The sequence below is a fragment of the Sciurus vulgaris genome, assembly GCF_902686455.1.
Source record: "Sciurus vulgaris genome assembly, chromosome: 4".
In the NCBI taxonomy this organism is placed as follows: Eukaryota; Metazoa; Chordata; class Mammalia; order Rodentia; family Sciuridae; genus Sciurus; species Sciurus vulgaris.
In genome coordinates, this window is record NC_136464.1 from 28,049,466 (window position 1) to 28,067,681 (window position 18,216).

General features: G+C 44.2%; 1 long non-coding RNA gene across 1 annotated transcript in view; it reads left to right on the forward strand.

The window, feature by feature from the left end:
• The first annotated feature begins 15,245 nt into the window (after positions 1 to 15,245).
• LOC306659210 overlaps positions 15,246 to 18,216 on the forward strand; it is a 29,711-nt gene continuing 26,740 nt past the window's right edge. The window contains exon 1 of the long non-coding RNA XR_013763241.1: positions 15,246 to 15,319. This is a non-coding gene — a long non-coding RNA (uncharacterized lncRNA). The remainder of the gene's footprint in view (positions 15,320 to 18,216) is intronic.

The following is an 18,216-nucleotide window of genomic DNA, read 5'->3' on the forward strand; positions in this document are numbered from 1 at the left end:
AGTTTATAAAATATATAAACTATTTTGACTGGAATGTAGCTTAGTGAATTGAGTGCTTGACTACCATGTTCAAGGCCCTGCATTCAATCCCCAGTACTGCTGGGGTGGGGGGGAATATATATATATATATATATATATATATATATATATATATATTTATACACACATATGTATGTATATATATATTTTTTCAAGCAAATGAACACATTTATTAACATGGTAAGGTTTTTTGTTTTTTTAAACATGGTAGGGTTTTGACCTCAAATATTTACCAGGCCTGCTACTCAAATAAACTAACAGCTGGACAACATATGAACCTTGAAGATGCCTCTTCCCTGTCCAGTTCAGTCCAATGCAGACAGTTCCAGGCTATCCTTCCCAGCCCCTGAAGGGTCTTTGCAAATATCTTTCATTTTATGTCCAGAATTCCCTAAAATACATAAAGGTATTACATCAACCCATACAGAAAACTGAGATCTCACCTCCTACTCTAGGTTCCATGGCAAATAGAATTGAGTTGGGTTGTTCACACAAACCCACGAGACAGGTTACATCTAGATAGTGTACCACATAAAATTTAAACTTTGAACAAATATATCTCTCTGCCTTTGGGTCTCACACAGAAATTAAAGTCCCCCAATACAAACAATGCTATCCTTCACCCGTTCTCTAGATTCATCAGTCCTAGCCAGATCAGGCCCATGGGCATTCCTAGTTCAAGTCCGGTCCCTTCTTCAGCAGTTGCTGCATGGAGTGGTCTTCTGGAGTCCAGGCAGCTCCTTCAGCACCTCCAGAGCTGGAGAACTCCACTGGGTCTCATGTGTCGCACACAGACCCTATCAGGTCCACACTAGAAGAGCAAAGCACCTCGAAATTTAGAAACAACAACCAAAACCCAGGAACAAATGTGACTGCCGCAAGAGCTCACAATCTAGCCCTAATTCCTGTATGTGAGAGCTTTTTCCAAACAAAAGTTACTTCCCCAAACAAAAACAAATAACAATCAAAACTCATTATATATATATTTTTAAAAAGCACTGAAAAATTAGTAAAGGAAGAATCAAAATTTGACTGTTGTTTTATTGCTTAGTATTTCTATTTTAAATTATACATGAATGAGGGGAGGGGAAGCAGTACCTATTTTAAAGCTTAAGGTTGCTTAAGTTCTAAGTGACCATGATTTATGATACTAATTTTGTAAAAACTTTTGATATGTGCATATATATTAAGTGTTCATATCTTCCCAAAAAGCAGTCTGGACAAATATACCTCAACTTAGAAGTGGGTACATCTCTGAGGGAGAGGATTTCAATTCCTACCTTGCATATTTCTGTAACTGTTTTGATGTGTTTGCAATGGGTGTAAGTTATTTTGTAATTAGGAAAACAGTGATGAATAACATCAAGATAAAACATAAAGGTAGTGGGCAGTTAGGCCTGGTCCTGAAGTATCACTCCAGTCGTGAGGTTGTATGCTCTCACCTCTGTTTTAGGCTACTGAGATACTGCTTCCAAATGCAGGGATGAAATCTTTCCCACAAGCCCAGTCTGAATGCTTGCCTTTGATTCACAGCAGTCTCTGTGCTCTTCTACTACTACCTCTGACTTTTGGTCACACTCTACCTGTCCCTCTTGTCCAGCTAGGCTCAGTAGGCATTCATCCGATGATTAAGATTCATAGTTCTAGCTACGCAGGAAGCTGAGGAGGGAAGGATCATTTTGTGCCTAGGAGTTTGAAACCAATCTGGGCAGGAGAGATACCCCAACTGAAAAAAAAAAAAAAAAAAAAAAAAAGATTCTAAACACTGTTTTTCTTTGAACTCCTGGAATTGAAATTATCTCCCTGCTTTTTCCTATGTAAAGAGGCTTTCTGGCCCTTTTCTGTGAGATTCAGTACTTTATGTAAACTTTCAGGGAAACTAGATAAATGCAAAATTCAGATGTGATCAATTAAAAGATACTGAGCACAGAGAGTTTTCAAAAAGCTGTGTTTAAAGTGAGAGGGGAAAAGCTAAACTTTCCAGGGTGTAAGTTGCTCACTGTTTCCTGACAGTCTAGGGATGAAGGCTAAACAACCAGAGCAAGACAAAGGTGGCCAGCTGGCAGTGAGGAGACTGGGTGTTTAGGAGGTGGGGATCAGGTGTGAGGGGGACTCTGACTGGCATCTCTAGGTAGAGAATTCATAAGGGGCTGGAGTTTACTGAAGACAAAGACTGTTAACAGGGGCCAACTAGGATTTACTGGGCTTTAGCTAATCCTTGACTTGGAGACCCACAGCATACCTGTCTGGCCTCTCTGTTGGTGTGTTATACAGAGAGGAACCCAATGAAAGGGAGGTCAGGGAGAACAGACCACTCTGATGTGAAAGGGCCCTTCCCTAAGAGAAAGCTGATGGCAACTCAGACAGGTCTAATTTGATGAATAGTTGGCCACCCAAGGAGAGAGAGAGAGAGAAAAAGATGGGGGGAGGGCTTTTTAAGAGAGTGACTGAAAGAGTGAAAAGGGAGGGAGCATCTAGTGAGGGCTTTGAGTAACCATATTAGAAAGGAGTCAAGAGACAGGCCCTGGAACCAACCTGTGTCACCTGAAAGATTCTTAACTGTGTGGCTTCTTCAATTGTGTTTTTTATATTATTCATCTGTTTCCATGGTGATAGCAGTACATTAGTAAATCAGTAGCAGTAAAATACTAAAAGCTTTAAAATAACATGTATTTGTGTTTGGGGGTAGTAAGGAAGGAGGAGCTAGGAAGCTGGCAAAGTCACCTCCCCAAGGAGAAGAAAGCAGATTGGTCCTGAGGGCTTCCTCCAAGAAGTTGGAGGCGATCCAGACCTGGCAGCAAGCTTGGGGTGAGGAGACTTCTTAAAAATAAAAAGGCCCCTTTTAATTTACTTGTGCCTCCATTATGGCATTTAATTCACACCTACTTGGAGATAATATATTGTCCTCTCTTTGCTTTTTAATAAAAGAATGAAACTATGTCTCACATGTTTCTATATTCCAGTGCCTGGTAAAGAACAGCTTGGAATAGAGTGGACAACCTGGAATTCAGTGACATCATGCTGGCATCTTAAAACTTGACATGGTGGAGTATTTACACCATAGAAATCTGTAAGTGCTAAAAACTAGGGATTTTTCCTTGTTTTAACTGGTCTACCCTTTGGTCCTCTGTTAATAGGGTTCAATTTGTTTCTACTATTTTCCCCCAGGGTTGGGTATATATACTGATATATACACATACGTGTGTGTGTGTACATACACACACACATACAAGCACACACATATATATCTGTATACTAGTGTTTTCATTTCTATGAGATATAAGAGTGGGATTGATGGGTCAAAGGAATACATATTTTCAATTTCTAAAGATGTTGCCAGATTACAAAGGCTTGTAGGAATTTCCATTTCTACCAGCAATGTAAAAAACCGTTTCCCTTGGCATCCCTGCCAATAATGGAAATTACTCTCATTTTAATTTTTTCTAGTCTGAAAGGTATAAAATAACAACTCATATTTTAATTTGCATTTCTCTGAATACTAATAATTTTAAACCTTTTTCCTTATGCATGTTGATCACTTAAATATGCGTTTTTGTGAGGTGCCTTTTGATAGCCTCTGCTTATTTTTCTATTGGGTTTTTTGTTTTCCTATTGTCCACTCATAACACCTTTTTGTTTATTGTTGTTTTTAATTATCCATCTCTCCTGTACAAATCTATTGTTCATCTATTGACTTTGCTTATTTTATCTTTTGCCATACAAAATATTTTTAAATTGTTACTAGGTAAAATATGTCTGTATTTTCTTTTATAGCTTCTGGATTTCCAATCTTGGCTTACAAAGCACCCCTCCCTGCTTCTATATTGAACATGAAAACTCCTAAATTTTCAAGATTGTTATTGTCTTATTTTTTACATTTGTATTTAATCTATATGGACTTTATACTTGTATATAGTACAAAATAGGAGTCCAGTTTTATTTTCTTCCAGATGGAAGTTGTCTTGGCACCATTTATTAAATAATTCATTCTTTTTCATGGAATTGAATACCATCTATGTCACATAGTAAATTCTCAAATATATACTTGGTCTATTTCTGGATTCTCTATTTTATTCCACTGATCCATTTATCTGTTCCCATGCCAATAGCAAATTGATTTAATTACAGTGGTTTTATAGTATGGTCTGATATCAGGGAAGACAGGTCTCATCTTTTATTTTTCTTTTGCACATTTTTATTTGCCATCCTAAAAGCATTTATTCTTCTACATAATTTTAAGATTCCTTTATTCAATTTTCCCTTTGAATAAAAAACTTTCTGTTTTTCAATTAGAATTGCATCAAATGTGTACATTAATTTTGGAGAAATTGACATTTTTATCAATATTCTTTTATTCTTTCCAAAGATATTACTGAGTCCTTATTTTTGACAAGCTCTGGTGATATAGCAGTGAAGAAGACAGACATGATCCCTTCTCTCTTTGAATTCAATTTATTTTGTTTATAAATAAATGGCCCAGAAATCCCACCCTCAGGTACATACCCAACAGAAATGAGTGCTGATGTCTCCACCACAAAACATGTACAAGAATACTCATAGCAGCTTTATTTATAATAAACAAAAATGGGAAGTAACACAAATATCCCAAAAGTGAAATGGATAAATAGTGGTGTATTTATTCCATGGGATATTACACAGCAATGAAAAAGAATGAACTATTAATACCTGCAAGAACAGAGGAAACTTATAGATATATTGAGCATAAGGAAGACACAGGAGTATATACTAAGTGATTCTGCTTGCTTGAAGTTCAAAATCAGGTACATTTTAGGGCATAATGTAAAGAAGATAGAAGAGTTGGTACTTTTTTTTTTAAACTGGGACATTCAAAACACTTTATTAAAAAAATTTTTTTTTCATACAAGTATGTGGGGTAATGGTGTCTGTCTCATTCTACTGTCATTCCCATCCCCATGGCCTCACCCCTCTTCTCACTCCCCTCTGCATAATCCTGAAGTACCTTCATTCTTCCTTAACCACCCCCAACTATGGATCAGCATCTGCATATCAGAAAAAATATTAGACTTTAGATTTCTGGGATTGGCTTATTTCATTTAGCATGATATTCCTTAGTTCCATTCATTTACCTGCAAATGCCATAATTTCATTCTTCTTTAAGGCTGAGTAAAATTCCATTGTGTATATACACCACATTTTCTTCATCCATTTATCTGTCGAAGGCATCTAGGTTGGTTCTATAGTTTAGCTATTGTGAATTGAGCTGCTATAAACATTGGTGTGGCTACGTCACTGTATTAGGCTGATTTTAATTCCTTTGGGTATAAACTGAGGAGTGGGATAGCTGGGTCAAATGGGCAGATGCATATTGACCATGAGGGAACACAAGAGAACCGCATGGGTGGTGCTGCAATCACTAGCTTCACCCTTGACCTGCTAGTGATTACACAAGTGCATATGTATATTCCTCCAGCGTTATACTTAGGGACCATTCTTTTTACTGTTTGTAAGTTATACTTCAACCCAAAGAAAGAAGAATAAAAAGGGAAATTTATCCTCACAAAACAGCCTCCTTCCCCTTCAGGGTGCCTAGGATGAGTAGCCACCTGTGGGTCTCTGCCTTCTGCCTTCTCCATCTCTGAAAAACTAAGTTTTCTAGTGCTTTCTAGGCTGGGGTATTGCAATCTTGAAGCTGCAGCAGCTGCTGATCATGGCACGATTTTCCAGCCCTCCCACCTATAAAAAAATCATTAAAAAAAAAAAAAAAATCTCCTGATGGACTACTGTATAGTCTTGTGGAGAAGCAACAGACCTGCACCAGTCAGCTCAGCCTCCCTCTCCCCAACTGGTCAATAAGAAACCCTGGGTTTTTGTGTCTTACCCCCAAAAGAGTTATAAAGTTCAGTAAGTGCCTGGAAAGCAGGCAAGACTCTGCCATGCAATCTGGATCACCCATTACCAATTTGCTTTGCTCACCCACCGTAGTGGCTGGGCCTTATGCTTCCTAGGGGAAAATGAGCAGTTTGAATGCCTGCCCCCTCCTTCTTCCTTCTCCCATCTCATCCACTCTCCTCCCTTTGTTCTCCATCAATGTGTTCCCTAATGTGGGGGTGCATATATTTGTGACTCTTTGGGGAGAAAACTTGGAGCCAAACTTGGGGCCTCCCATGTAACCCCGAGATTGTAAGCATGGGATGTAGCCTGCAGCAGTTAGAAAAGGCAGATTACCATGTGGCGCTGCTGAGTTGCAGTTATTTCATGCCATTTTGTTTTTCCGCTCTCTAGGGTAGTGACTCACTGCTTTCCAGTTCAAAGTGAGGACATGTCCCACGGTGTTGACTGCCTGATGCTCCTGGAGGACATTCCTTACCCACCACTCACCAAGTTATTAGAAATCTAACTCTGAAATCACTAATCCCCAAATAGCCTCTATTCTCTCAACTGCTGGCTTCCTTGCTTTGATTTTATGCACAGTAGTTCTCAACTCAAGGCCAAAAATTCTACCCCATGCCGAGCCACTTTCAAAGGAGAACCAATATGCTAAGACTGGAGGGGGATTTGAATAGCGGCTAATTGTCAGTTTGTCTAGTGAAAAAAGCTTCCTCTCTCTCCTGAGCAGGCTGGTTATTTGTTAAAGTTTGCTGGGGTTTCGGAGCACCTCGCTGTTAGGGGCAGCTCGAACTCAGCAGTTTTAATTATTAATCAGGTCAAAGGCTGATGACAGTTTTTCTTCTCTTCAGGGAAGGGTCTTGAGAGTTCACAGGAGGGGATGGCCCAGGCCCTTGTCCTGGGATGGGGGGAAAGGAGGGAAGGAGGCAAACGATTCAAGCCAGACCAGTCCCGAGTTCTTAATGGTTGCTTGCCCTAGACAGACTGTTGGAAAGTGACTTAATCTGCCTGTGGGTTCATTTTAAGAGAATGTAGGTCTTTATCCTTTCCAAGGGGTTGCAGCTTTCTAAGTCAAACAAATTTCAGACTTAATAACACACATGAAAGCATATCCTGGTGTACCCTTGCAAACTGGAGTGCAGGAAAGGTGGTAGACTCTTCAAATGTGCCCACCTGACTCATGGGCTCATTTGGATTGGGGCTGGAAATGGCTCCTCTTTGCTTAAGCACACTTTGGAAAAGGCATGAGACTTTTTCCAGTTTGGGTTTGTAAGTCTCCAAATATGCTGACTCTGTGTTTGTCCTGCCTCCCACTCTTCTTTCCTGATCCCTAGGGGTCTCCCTTCTCTTTTGGCCTGAGACCCTAGTTTGACAAAATCCAGAAAGGTCTCTTTTCCATCTGCCTATTTGTCAGCTATTCTAAACGGTTCCAGCAGGCGCTGTTTCCCACCCTTGTTGCTAGGCAGATTCCTTTGTTGCTAGGCCACCACTACTTCTTCCCGGCCTCAAAAAGAGGTACAAATTTCCGGTGACCCATTCAACCATACACCCACTCACACAACAATAAAAAGTAGGTCCTTAACACCCACTGTCTGTGAAAACCTGTGCCCAGCATAGAACACTTTCAAATGGGAAAAGAGGCAGCAAGTCCAGGGTGTCAGATACAGAGGTGGCCAGGTGTGATGGGGGTGATGAACAGACCATCTCCTGGGAGATTTCTCAGGGTACAGACATTGACTTGGAGAATTTTCTCTGGCCTGAGATCTGACCCTCAGCCTTATGGGGCTCAGGAAATTCATCTTATGTGTTACCAGACACAGATTCTGGTCTTAGTGGCAAAAAAGTATTAATCAAGCTTAAAAGACTGAATTTGTTAATTTTAAATGAGAAGTCTGGATCACATGGATCTAGAATAATCCTACAGGCATCACCTTTGCTCTCTAGGGGCAGAATTTTCTGGAAATGATGATATCAATGAAGGATATTGGAGGGTTGGTGTGGGATGTCAGTTTGTGTAGGAAAGGGAACATATCTGTATGTCCATATCTTTAGCTAACATTCTAACTATGTGCCAGGCAAAATGCTAGATGGTTTACAGATGCCATCTTATTAATTCCTCACATCAACCATGAGAGGGAGCTACAAAACACTTAACCCCATTTCACAGAAAAAAAAAAAAAAAACCAGTTCAAGTTAAATGACTTAAAGGAGGCCATTCGGCTAATAGATGATAGAACTAGAATTTGAACCCTAAGCCCATAGTTGGACTAATAGATCTCAGCTATCTGGCAATGATAACATGACACATTAGGTTGGCCAGAGGGGAATTTCCTACAAACAATGGGACATGTGGAAATGGAAGCTGACTGAGGCCAGACCTAGAGATTGAAATTGAGGACATCATCTAACATATGCCTTACTTATTCTGGAGGTACTCTGAAAAGGGGGCTTCTGAGTTCTTGTTGATAGTGAGCATGTTGGCCAGGGCTGGAGCTCTGACAAAAAAGCTCTTGGGGCAATGGCTTCACCATCATCTTGCCAGGCAGTCATCAACCCAAGAGGTCCAACACCCAAGCAGACTAAGGGACCTAGATCTTGTCTTTAGGGAAAGGTAGAAGCAGTTTTGGGGAGAAGGTGGCCTGTTTATAGATGGACCAGAGTCACTGAGCTCTTTGGAAAGGGTACCCTGGAACTTGTATAAGAAGGTTGATAGAGGAGTGCATTCCTCATCCAGAGGTCTGGTTGGGACCCCCAGCTAGAAGACAGAGCAGGCACACAGCACAATCCAGATCTGGGAGCTGGAACCAGACGGGCCTGAGTGGCAGATTCTGAATGCCACTTAGAACTCCATCAGGCATGGCAATGGGTTAAACTCTCTCTCAGACTAATGGGTATGCTTGTTTGGTTGGTATCCATGCCCTAAAGAACCGAGGGAGAGTAAGGAGCAAGAAGGCCTGGTGTCCAACAAACCCTATTTTTCTTTCCTCCTCTTATACTCCTATTTTTGCAACAAACATTTTGGGACTGGACCTGAGTAATTCTGGGGAAGGAATCTATGCTCTGTGAGTTGTCTGTTTCTCTGCTTTTGTAATTTACGTTTTTGGCTTTCTCCCCAGTTTCCTAGTGCGTTTTGAACAATCTCAACCTTGTCTGAATGCCGGAGATTTGCCCACATTTAGGCCAAGACAGCCAAAGGGTTCTAGGGCCCCTGGAAATTTAGCACGGTGGGGCCAGCAGCTGTCTCTGCTGGATTTGCAGAAAACAGCTGGTGGAGCCAAGGCAGAAAGAGGTGAAATCTCGAGAGAGAAAGAGATTGAGAAAGAGAGAGATGGGAGCAGCTGCAGTTGCTAAGCTCTTCCAGGCCTGGGCCCTTCCATCACAGAGGCCTACCCAGGCTCCAGCTCTCCCACCCTGGATTTACTCAAAAAGAAACAAGTTAAAGTGATGCCCTGGGGACTATAAACAGTGCATGGGGACACCATTGGAAGGGGGAATCAGAGCTGGGGCTCTTGGAGGCCTGGTGGTGTTCAACTATAAAGCTTAACAGCACCTGGGGTGTGTTTGGACTGCGGGGATTACACCCCAGCATTTAGACCATGAGTGTTTGGGGCCAATATCCAATCAGGGTACATAGCATTCAATTGAAATAGCAGAGAATTAGAGGAATTTGGATCTCTTCTGTTAGTTTAGTAAACTGAGAGTCTCAGAGCTTTGTGCTAGGCTCTGGTCTATGCCTGATTAAGAGGCCCTCCCCCACCTCTACCTCCCTTGCTGAGGTGAGCAATGATTTTTTTTTTCCACTTAAAAACTTGGAATTGCATAATAACCAGGGAAAGGCAATAATTACTTGACATTGCTAGTTGGCTGTTTGGAAGGAATGGCTGAGGTTGAGAAGGTATCAGAGTTACTCAGAAGAATTTGGGGGTACCATCTCTTAATCCACTAATATTTTGCAGACTCAGGCTTGGTTCCCAGGCAGTGGTGATTAAATTGAAATCTTGATTCTCTTAGTAACTTGATGGCTTAGTTTAGGCCTTAGGTTGCTGTTCCATGAACTGCCTTGAAATTTAATCACCCAAATTTATTTCCTAGAGTGTTTTCCATCGTCTCCTCCTCCAGGCCCATTAGTCACCATCCCTTGACCTGACAGAGTGATTATTAAAGACCCTGGTGGTTCCCTCTCACTAGATTTAGGGGTGTTGGTTACTCTGGAGGCAAGTTCTAACTTGGGTCACAGTTGGGTGGATTCTTCCTCAATTGGTTGTGAATCTTCCCTAAAGGCATCCTGGAGGCCTGGGAGGATAACACTGACTAGTACCTCCTGTTCTTTCTTCAAATTAGGCAGGTGGTTATTGGGTTCTTCTAGGGCTGTTGCTCTCAGGCTGGGGATTATATTGTCCTTTGCCCCTGGGCACATCACGGACATCTCCCAGCCTCAATTTTCCTTTTGGCAAAATGGAGATAATTCACATTTTAAAAAACAGGGTGCAAAGCCCAGCACATCAGCATTGCAACAAATGTTAGCTCCCTTCTCTTCCAACCAGGACAAGACCCAGGCCTTCCTTTTGGGATCTTGGAAGAGAGATTTTATTAGCCTGATTTGAAAGCATTCTTATAAAAACTTATTTCAAGAGTAGTTTCATAAATGAAATGATTAGCTGTTTTCCCCCTTTCAACCCAGTCCTTTTCTGAAGTATGAGTTGCAAAGCTACATGGTTATAGGGTTCAGGAAAGTAATATAAATAGTGAACTGGCAAGTTCTGAATGGGTTGTTCATGTTTTGGGAGACCCCCCACCCCAAGACTGGATATTCCTACTATGTGCTTGGTTGGCCTCTGGAAGTGACTACACAGTTCTGCTCCTCTCCTGCAGACATGTTGGACCAGTTAAAGGTTATTCTGTAGAAACCTCAACCAACAAGTCAAAAGATGAGTTTCCTGCTCTTAATAGATAATTTTTATTGGTTTTGCAATAAACGTATGAAATAGAAACAATAGCAATAAACTAGCTCAACAAGAAATCGAAAGGCACAGGCCCCCAAAGCCCTTCCCACCTCTTCTTAATGAGTCTTTAATTTATAGACCAACTAGCAGGCCCACTTTTCTTTTTCTAAGCTTTGCAAACTTTTCCATCTTGGAGATCTGGGTGCCGGAGTGGTGGAGGGAGCAGGGGGGTGGTGTGTGTGCGCATTTCCGCATAGTGACTAATAGAAGCTGAGACAGAGCAGTGCTACGTAGGAAGAGGTGGCACTGCCTTGGAACTTGGGGGTCTGAATCTAGCTCTGTGACTTCTGGCTCTGAGGGGCTTCCCCCTTCAATTTCATATTTATCAATAGAGAACAAGAAAGGAAGAGTGACCAGGATTAACACTCATGTTTAAATTGTCAAAGTTTATCTTTTGGAGAGCAGAGTGACAGGGTTTGGGCATAAAAAGCATCTAGAGGCTCAGGTGGGGTTTTCACCTTTGAAATCTCTATCTCTTGGAACGTGCCAAATATGTTTAGTCCATGGTGCTGAGTTTCTTCCCAGGACCCAAACAAGGATGTTAAACAGCACCAAGGGAAGGGAAGTGATGTTGGTGTCTTTGTAGGCACTGATGAGACCTCCTTGATGCTGTTCTCAGGGGCAACTCAAGCAAGCTGGAGGCCCTGGGTTCCTGCCAGCTGGGTTTACTTGGCTGGGTTACTGGCAGTGTCAGATGAATGATAGCTAAAGTCAGAGGGGTTCAGTGCTCCATCTGAACATTTCCCCTGAGGCCTACAGCCCAGAGAACAGGTTATCTGTGTTCCTGATCATGCCTCAAGGAAAATGCAGGCCTCCTCAGGGCTCATGCCTCAATAGAGAGAGAGAAAACAAGACCAAATAAGGCTTCCATGCCCAGGCCTTCAGAGATCGAATGACCCAGGGTCTGGATGGGAGGCAAAGACCCTGGCAGCCCGTGCCAGGAGGGCATAGAGGAATTTCATTTGGGATGTTGATGTTCTCATCCCCATGGCCAGCTTGTCACTCTGGTACTCCCCATTTCTGGCCCCTTCCCATCATGCTTCTGTGAGGCGGGGAGGGGGAAAGCCAGCAGTGTCTCAGCATTATGCTACTCTCTTTCCTCTCACCCCATTTCCCCTTCCTCAGTGGAATTGGGGGAAAGACCGCTGACTTTGCAACCTACAGCCCCTGCAAGTCCCCATCTATGGCATGCTGTTATGCTTCGAGGACACAGGACTGTGAACTCGAAATTGTCTCGCCTTTGTCACCTCCTGGCAGGTCTTTAGAGCTCAGGGAAACAGTGGAGCGGTACAAATCGTAGCGGCGTGGTAAAGCCCCCCTTACTCCTGATGGGCCGCCTGACTCATATCCGTTTCCCTGGCAAAAAATAAGTTTTTGTTATTGCTGGCTTGGCAGAAGCACGGAAGAGCGCGTGAGGATCTACTGCCCCATGCATCACTGGCCAAATTGCCTGAGAAATCCCAGCTCTAGAACTTTTCATCGTTGGCTGTGATGTACGGAGCAGAACGGCAGCTCCATTTCCCTGGCGTGGGGCTCAGCGATGCTGGCACTTAGCAGACCTGCTCTGCTTGCAACTCCCAGCAAATGTGGCCTCGCCTTTCCCTTCCCCTCCTCTTGGCCTCATCACCCCTCACCCTTTATCTTTCCTATCCCCCTGTCTGTTCATCAATCCCTCCCTGACTCTGCCCAGCACAGCCATAGCTGGAGAATCAGGAGGAGGCCCGCAATGTCATTTACCCGTCACTCTGCAGACGATTCCACACTAATGTTCTTTTAATGCTGTGATGCTGCACTAATTAATAAGCATCCTGCACAGAGGCCTCGCCTCGCCTCTCCTCCTCTCTCCTCCTCTTCCCTCCCTGCCCCTCCCCACCAGCCCTAGAGAAGGCCTCATGACATCCTGGCATCTGGCAGCAGAGAAAGGATTTCACTCTTCTACCTGGGCTGCCTGATATTGCTATGAGAGATAACTGTATACGAACCAATAATCTAGCCTGACAATCCAATTTACTGACCAATAGCGCACAATCCACCATGTCATCGGCTGTGGGGAGGCCCATAAATTAGTTCCTAGTAATTTATTCTGATCAATAGAATGGGCAAAGTCACTTGTCTCTTTAATCAAAGGCCCTCTCAGAGATGTCAGTGCAGGCAGCTGTGTGGGAGGGAGCAGGGCTCTGAGAGCGAGGAGGTGGTGGGGCTCAGCACCACACCCCATGTCCTGGCTTCCAGACCCCAGCACAAGTCTCCCTGCCAATGTGAATGATGTGGGAGGGACCCATGGTCCAGGCTGCCTAAGCTTGCCCTAGGTCACTCCAAGCACAAAAATTAGCCTTCAAATGAACGAAGGGCAGAGGTGGCCAGGATGGAGGTAACAAGAGACTCAAGGGAACGCTGTGCTGGGTTCCAAGGGCATCGCATTCCTTCTGAATGTTCATAATCCTCCTCCCACCACCTCTTGCACTGGTGCTTCAGTAAAGACAAGGTTCCCAGTGTAGGAGATTAAAATATGCTGCCCCAAGTGTGTTTCTATGGTGGATTTGGGAATGGTGATTTAGAGGCGCTGCAGAATGCAGAAGTAGTTCTGAAAAACCATCCTTTTCTGGGGAGGTTTGCATCTGTAGAGGGAAATCTACATTAGTGATGTACACAGGGGCCCCCTTATTTACCTTATTGGGCTCTAGGAAAGATCACATTGAAACGCTGCCCAGAGATTGTCTCAGGATATCACACATCCTTCTGAGAGCTATTATCTGAGATATTTTATCTGAGTAATAGGATCACAACCTCTGTTTCCTCCCAAACCCCAATCCCTTTCTATATGGTACAAAAACTTCAGTCTTCTGGCTCTTCTGTGAGTCTCATTTCATGTGGTTCTTGTGTGCTTACCTTTTTTTGCTGTTAATCTGTCTATTTTTAGACTAAAACATCAAAATTTTTTATAAAAAATTTTATTAAAAAATTTAAAAAGATTTTATTAAAAAATTGATGTTTGAGTTTTATGGACCCAAATAGCCTATATTCAGAGGTGAAGGAAGGGAAATTTCCTTTGCCCCTGCACTAGCTTGGTGGATAAGAGCCAAATTGCCTGTGAGTACAAACTCTGCCACTTCCCTGCCTTGAGTGCTGGAACTCAGTTTCCTCATCTCTAAAGTGAGGCTAACAGTAGTACCTACTTCATAGGGTTAATGAGACAATTTAGTAAATTAATTATGTGATATGTAATAAACTAATACAACATTAAATTAATAGATGAACATGTATCACACTTAGAACAGTGCCTGTCACATAGTAAGGCTGAATGTTTGTTAACAAATACACAGAAAAATGTTGGAAAGAAAAAATGTTAATGGGATTCACTCTGAAGATGTGCCAAGTCCTTGAGATGCTCTGCTTCATGAAAACTTTTGCTGTTTCCCAAGCATCTTCACCTGTCATCCTCCTTATCCAAAATAAACAGGCAAAGGAACAATCAATCGATGCTATCTCTTTGAAATGATAGAGAAATTCCAAAGACCTCTTGTGCAAGTTTTTCCTCCTCCTCTGGACTGCCAGGCAGAGCCAGTGCATTGTCTCTGGGGAAACAGACCAAATTTGAGTTAGAGAAAAGGAGCCTGTTCTAAGAGAGTTGGAGGGCAAAGATGGTCTGTGACTTGTGTCAGCTATAGGACTGAAGTAGGAGGAAAGTGTCTTGGGCATGAGCAGGACAGAGGACGAACACAGAGCAATGGTGCAAGGGTCTGTCATCTTCAATTCCCCTCCCACCTCTGCCATTTACTGACTGTGGGACTTTGGTCAAGTCACTTCAGGTCTCTGACCCTGATTCTGTATTTGAGACAAGAAGGGGTTGGACAGAATAAGCTCTGGAGTCCCTGGTTCTAACACTTTAAATTCTGTATAAGCTAGTGTGGCTTTTCTCTGAGCCCCCCTCAATTCTGTTCCCCCCAGGATAATCACATGAAAAGCTCTGAAACCAAGCACAAGTGTGACAGAGAAATCTGTCATGTCTCAGTAATATGAGAGTCACTAAGTGGAACATATGTCATGTGTGGAACAGGGGTGGGGATGGGAACCAACTCATTTGGGACAGGAGTTCCTAGACCCATCACTTTAATTGTGATGACTATGTTTCTGGAGGTGTAAAGGCCAAGGGCCTGTATTCTGTCAAGGTCAAGGCCAGAACTTCTGATTCCAGGGAACCTCTGGGTAGGTAACTTTTAACTTATTCCATCAGCCCTTAGGGCTATCACAGGGCAGGCAAGCCCATGCTAAAGGCACAAACTCACTGAGGTACAGAGAAGAAACTGAGCCAAAAATCTCTCTTGAAATTCCAGGCTCTGATGACTGTCCTTGGATCCTGTCCTGGCCTCCTGTCCCCCCATAACTGAGCCCTGGTGTGTCCATCAGAGGTGAGCTGGAGGGCTGGGGTACACTGGTCATCAGTGTGATGGGGCCAGGTTGGAGGCCTGAGGCCAGCCCAGGTTGGCTGCATGGCAGGTGGACAGAATTTCTGGTGAGCAGGAATCTGGCACCCTCTGCTGACCCCGCGGCGGGAGACAGCTGGTCAACCAGGCTAGGGCTGCAGCCACGGGGAGGGGGAAGGGTGGGGTCTGGGACCAAGCAGCAGCTTACCAGTCAAAAGAACAGTTCCCCTCTCAGAATAGATCATTTTTATTGGTTTTGCAATAAGCTTATGAGACAGGAACAATCGCAATAAACAAACCGAACAAGAAATCGAAAAGATGGGCCCCGAAAGCTGTTACTAAGCCCTTCTCACCTTCTCTTAACGAGTCTCTAATTTATAACAAACTCACCAGTCCAGCACCTCCAGGGTTCCCTGTCTTCAGTCTGGGAACCCATGGCCTCTGTCCTATATGTGGTCTGTCATCTCCAGGTGCCTGAGACCTGGCTCCAGAGGTGGTAGATGCTTGACCTAGCAGGAAGAAGAACTAGTCAGGAAGTCCTGGAACAGCTACATCTGTGTGTTCCCACTCTCGCTTTAGGATGGATGGGGCTGGATCTGGAGGGCCCACCTCCCTCTGATTTCTGCCCCAACCTTTCCCTTAGCTTTATGTTGTTAATGGAAGCACAGAAACCATGTTTCTTAAAGACTTTCAGATTTCGGGCTTGGTTTGGGAAGTGGGAGCTGAGGATTTCCAACCCTCCCAATTGCATGCTTCTCAGATAGGATTAAGGTCCCTTCTAGTGCCTAAGACTTTCCTTCTTTAAGGTCAGAGGCTCCACTAGGGCAGAGACATATCTCACTCCTTTCCTGGAGCTTAAGGCTGTGAGGAAGGCCCGGTACACTGCATCAAATTGGGATTGCATGAAACCAAGACTGACTCTCCTCCTTTGGGCTGGGTGTCCCTGAAGGAGGCTGCATCTCCTCCCTAAACCTTCAGTCCCCTGGGTCAGGCAGTGTCCTGTGTCTGGCTGCAGCTGTAGGACAGCAGGGTGACATTGCTACCATAGACTGGCATTCCCTTAAACATTTGCTTTTTTCTAATTCCTTTTTAATCAAGCGACCCTGAAGCCTTTCCTCAAGGTAGCCTCCTGTCCTTCCACTTGTCCCTGTGGGAGGTACATGGCAGCTTCCTGTGCCTTTCCTGGCAGCGGAGCATGGGGCATACAGATATCAGACCCACTGCCCTGCCCAATGTGGTCTCAGCTTCTCTGTAGGGGACAGAGTGCCTCCTTGAGATGCCTGCAATCCTTACAGCTGGCCACAAGATGTCAGGGCGAGGCCATGGAAATGGCTTCTTGGCTTCTGTCCTGGGCCTGAGCTTATAAGGAAGGAAATCAAATAGCAGTTGATAAGGGGGACTGGCACGTGGCAGCCTCTTCTCCCTCTGCTCCTTCCTCAGACTCACAATAATACTCCATCTCTCTACTCAATCCCCAATTCTTTGCTTCCAGGAGAGTGGATTATGAGGTTCCCTGACTTCCTGCCATGGGGAAGGACCAGGAGCTGCTGTCCCTGGTGTAGGAACCCTTGATGTGAAGAGCTGTGTGTCAGGCCACCATCGGTTAGGTACTCAAAAACTGGGGAGTGTTTGCTCCTAGATGCCTATGTTTGTGTGTGATTCTGCAAAGATTTGTTTCTGCACAGACAAAATGTCAGACCTGGGAGGGGGCCTTAGAAATGGCCCAGTCTAATCTTTGGTTTTATAGATGAGGAAATAGAGGCCCACAAAAAGGCAGTGGCTTGCAAGTCTGTGTGACTGAGCTATTCCTGGAATGTAGGACTTCTGCCTCCAGCCCAGTGTGGATGTTCCTATCTGGGTGTCTCCAAGACTGTGTGTCTGGTGTATTTCTGTCTTAGTGATTTACTTTCAATGGATCTTGGAAAGTTCTCCAACTGGTCATTAGCCAGCAAGGTTCTGAACAGAATCAGAAAGAAATGGGAAGGAGGGAGGGGATGAAAAGAAGAAAGGAAAGGCAGGGACATGTATATGTTGTGCACATGTACCTTGATGTCTCACTGTGGCAGATGTGGATGCCAATGTCTCAGTTTGTCTGCACCTTGGTAGATTGGCATTCCTGGGGTAGAGCCCCTAATTTGATGTGGGCTGGAGTTTGTGTAAGCATGCATACATGTGCATACTAGGCTCCCTTTGAGTGACCTCACAGAGCCCCAGTCTCTTTGTGGAGATGTTTGTGCTTTGGGCTGGCAGTGTGGGAGCAAGGGGTCTATTAGTGACTCTGGGGTGAGCATCAGTCAGGGGTCTTGTAAGTGATGGGGTGAGTGTCAATGAACATGAAAGAGAGGCAGTCCCCTCTTCCCACCTCTTTGTCTCCTACCAGACTGTCTGGCCATGGCCCCTAGGGTTTCTGTGTCCCTGCCCCAGCAGCTGCAAAATCTTTTATCGGTTGAGGCACCAGCCCCCGTGTCGGGATTTCAAGGTTCCTGTCGGTTCCATCCATCTTCCGGGGCCTCCTGGTATTAGCATTGATCTACAGGGGAAATGGAGAGCACGACTGGGTTATTACGCACCCGCCCGCCTTCCCTGGGCCGTGATTGAGTGCACACAGAGAATTTTTGAAACATGGCCACCCTAACTTATTCTGTCTTCCTGCCAATAGCGTGGCATGGGTCCAAATTACGGGTCGATACCAGCTGATCTTTTTATGTTAAACTGTGATGAAGTTGCTTCTGTGTAAAGACGGGATTAGGCCCTGGGCCCTCGTTTAATGGAGAACTTTTGGGATGGGAAAGGGAATAAGGGAGTGGACAAGGGGAGTGGTCAGCAGGGCATACAGTTGGGCAGGGAGGCTGAGGGCAGGTGGTATGTGTCGGCTGAGCTCC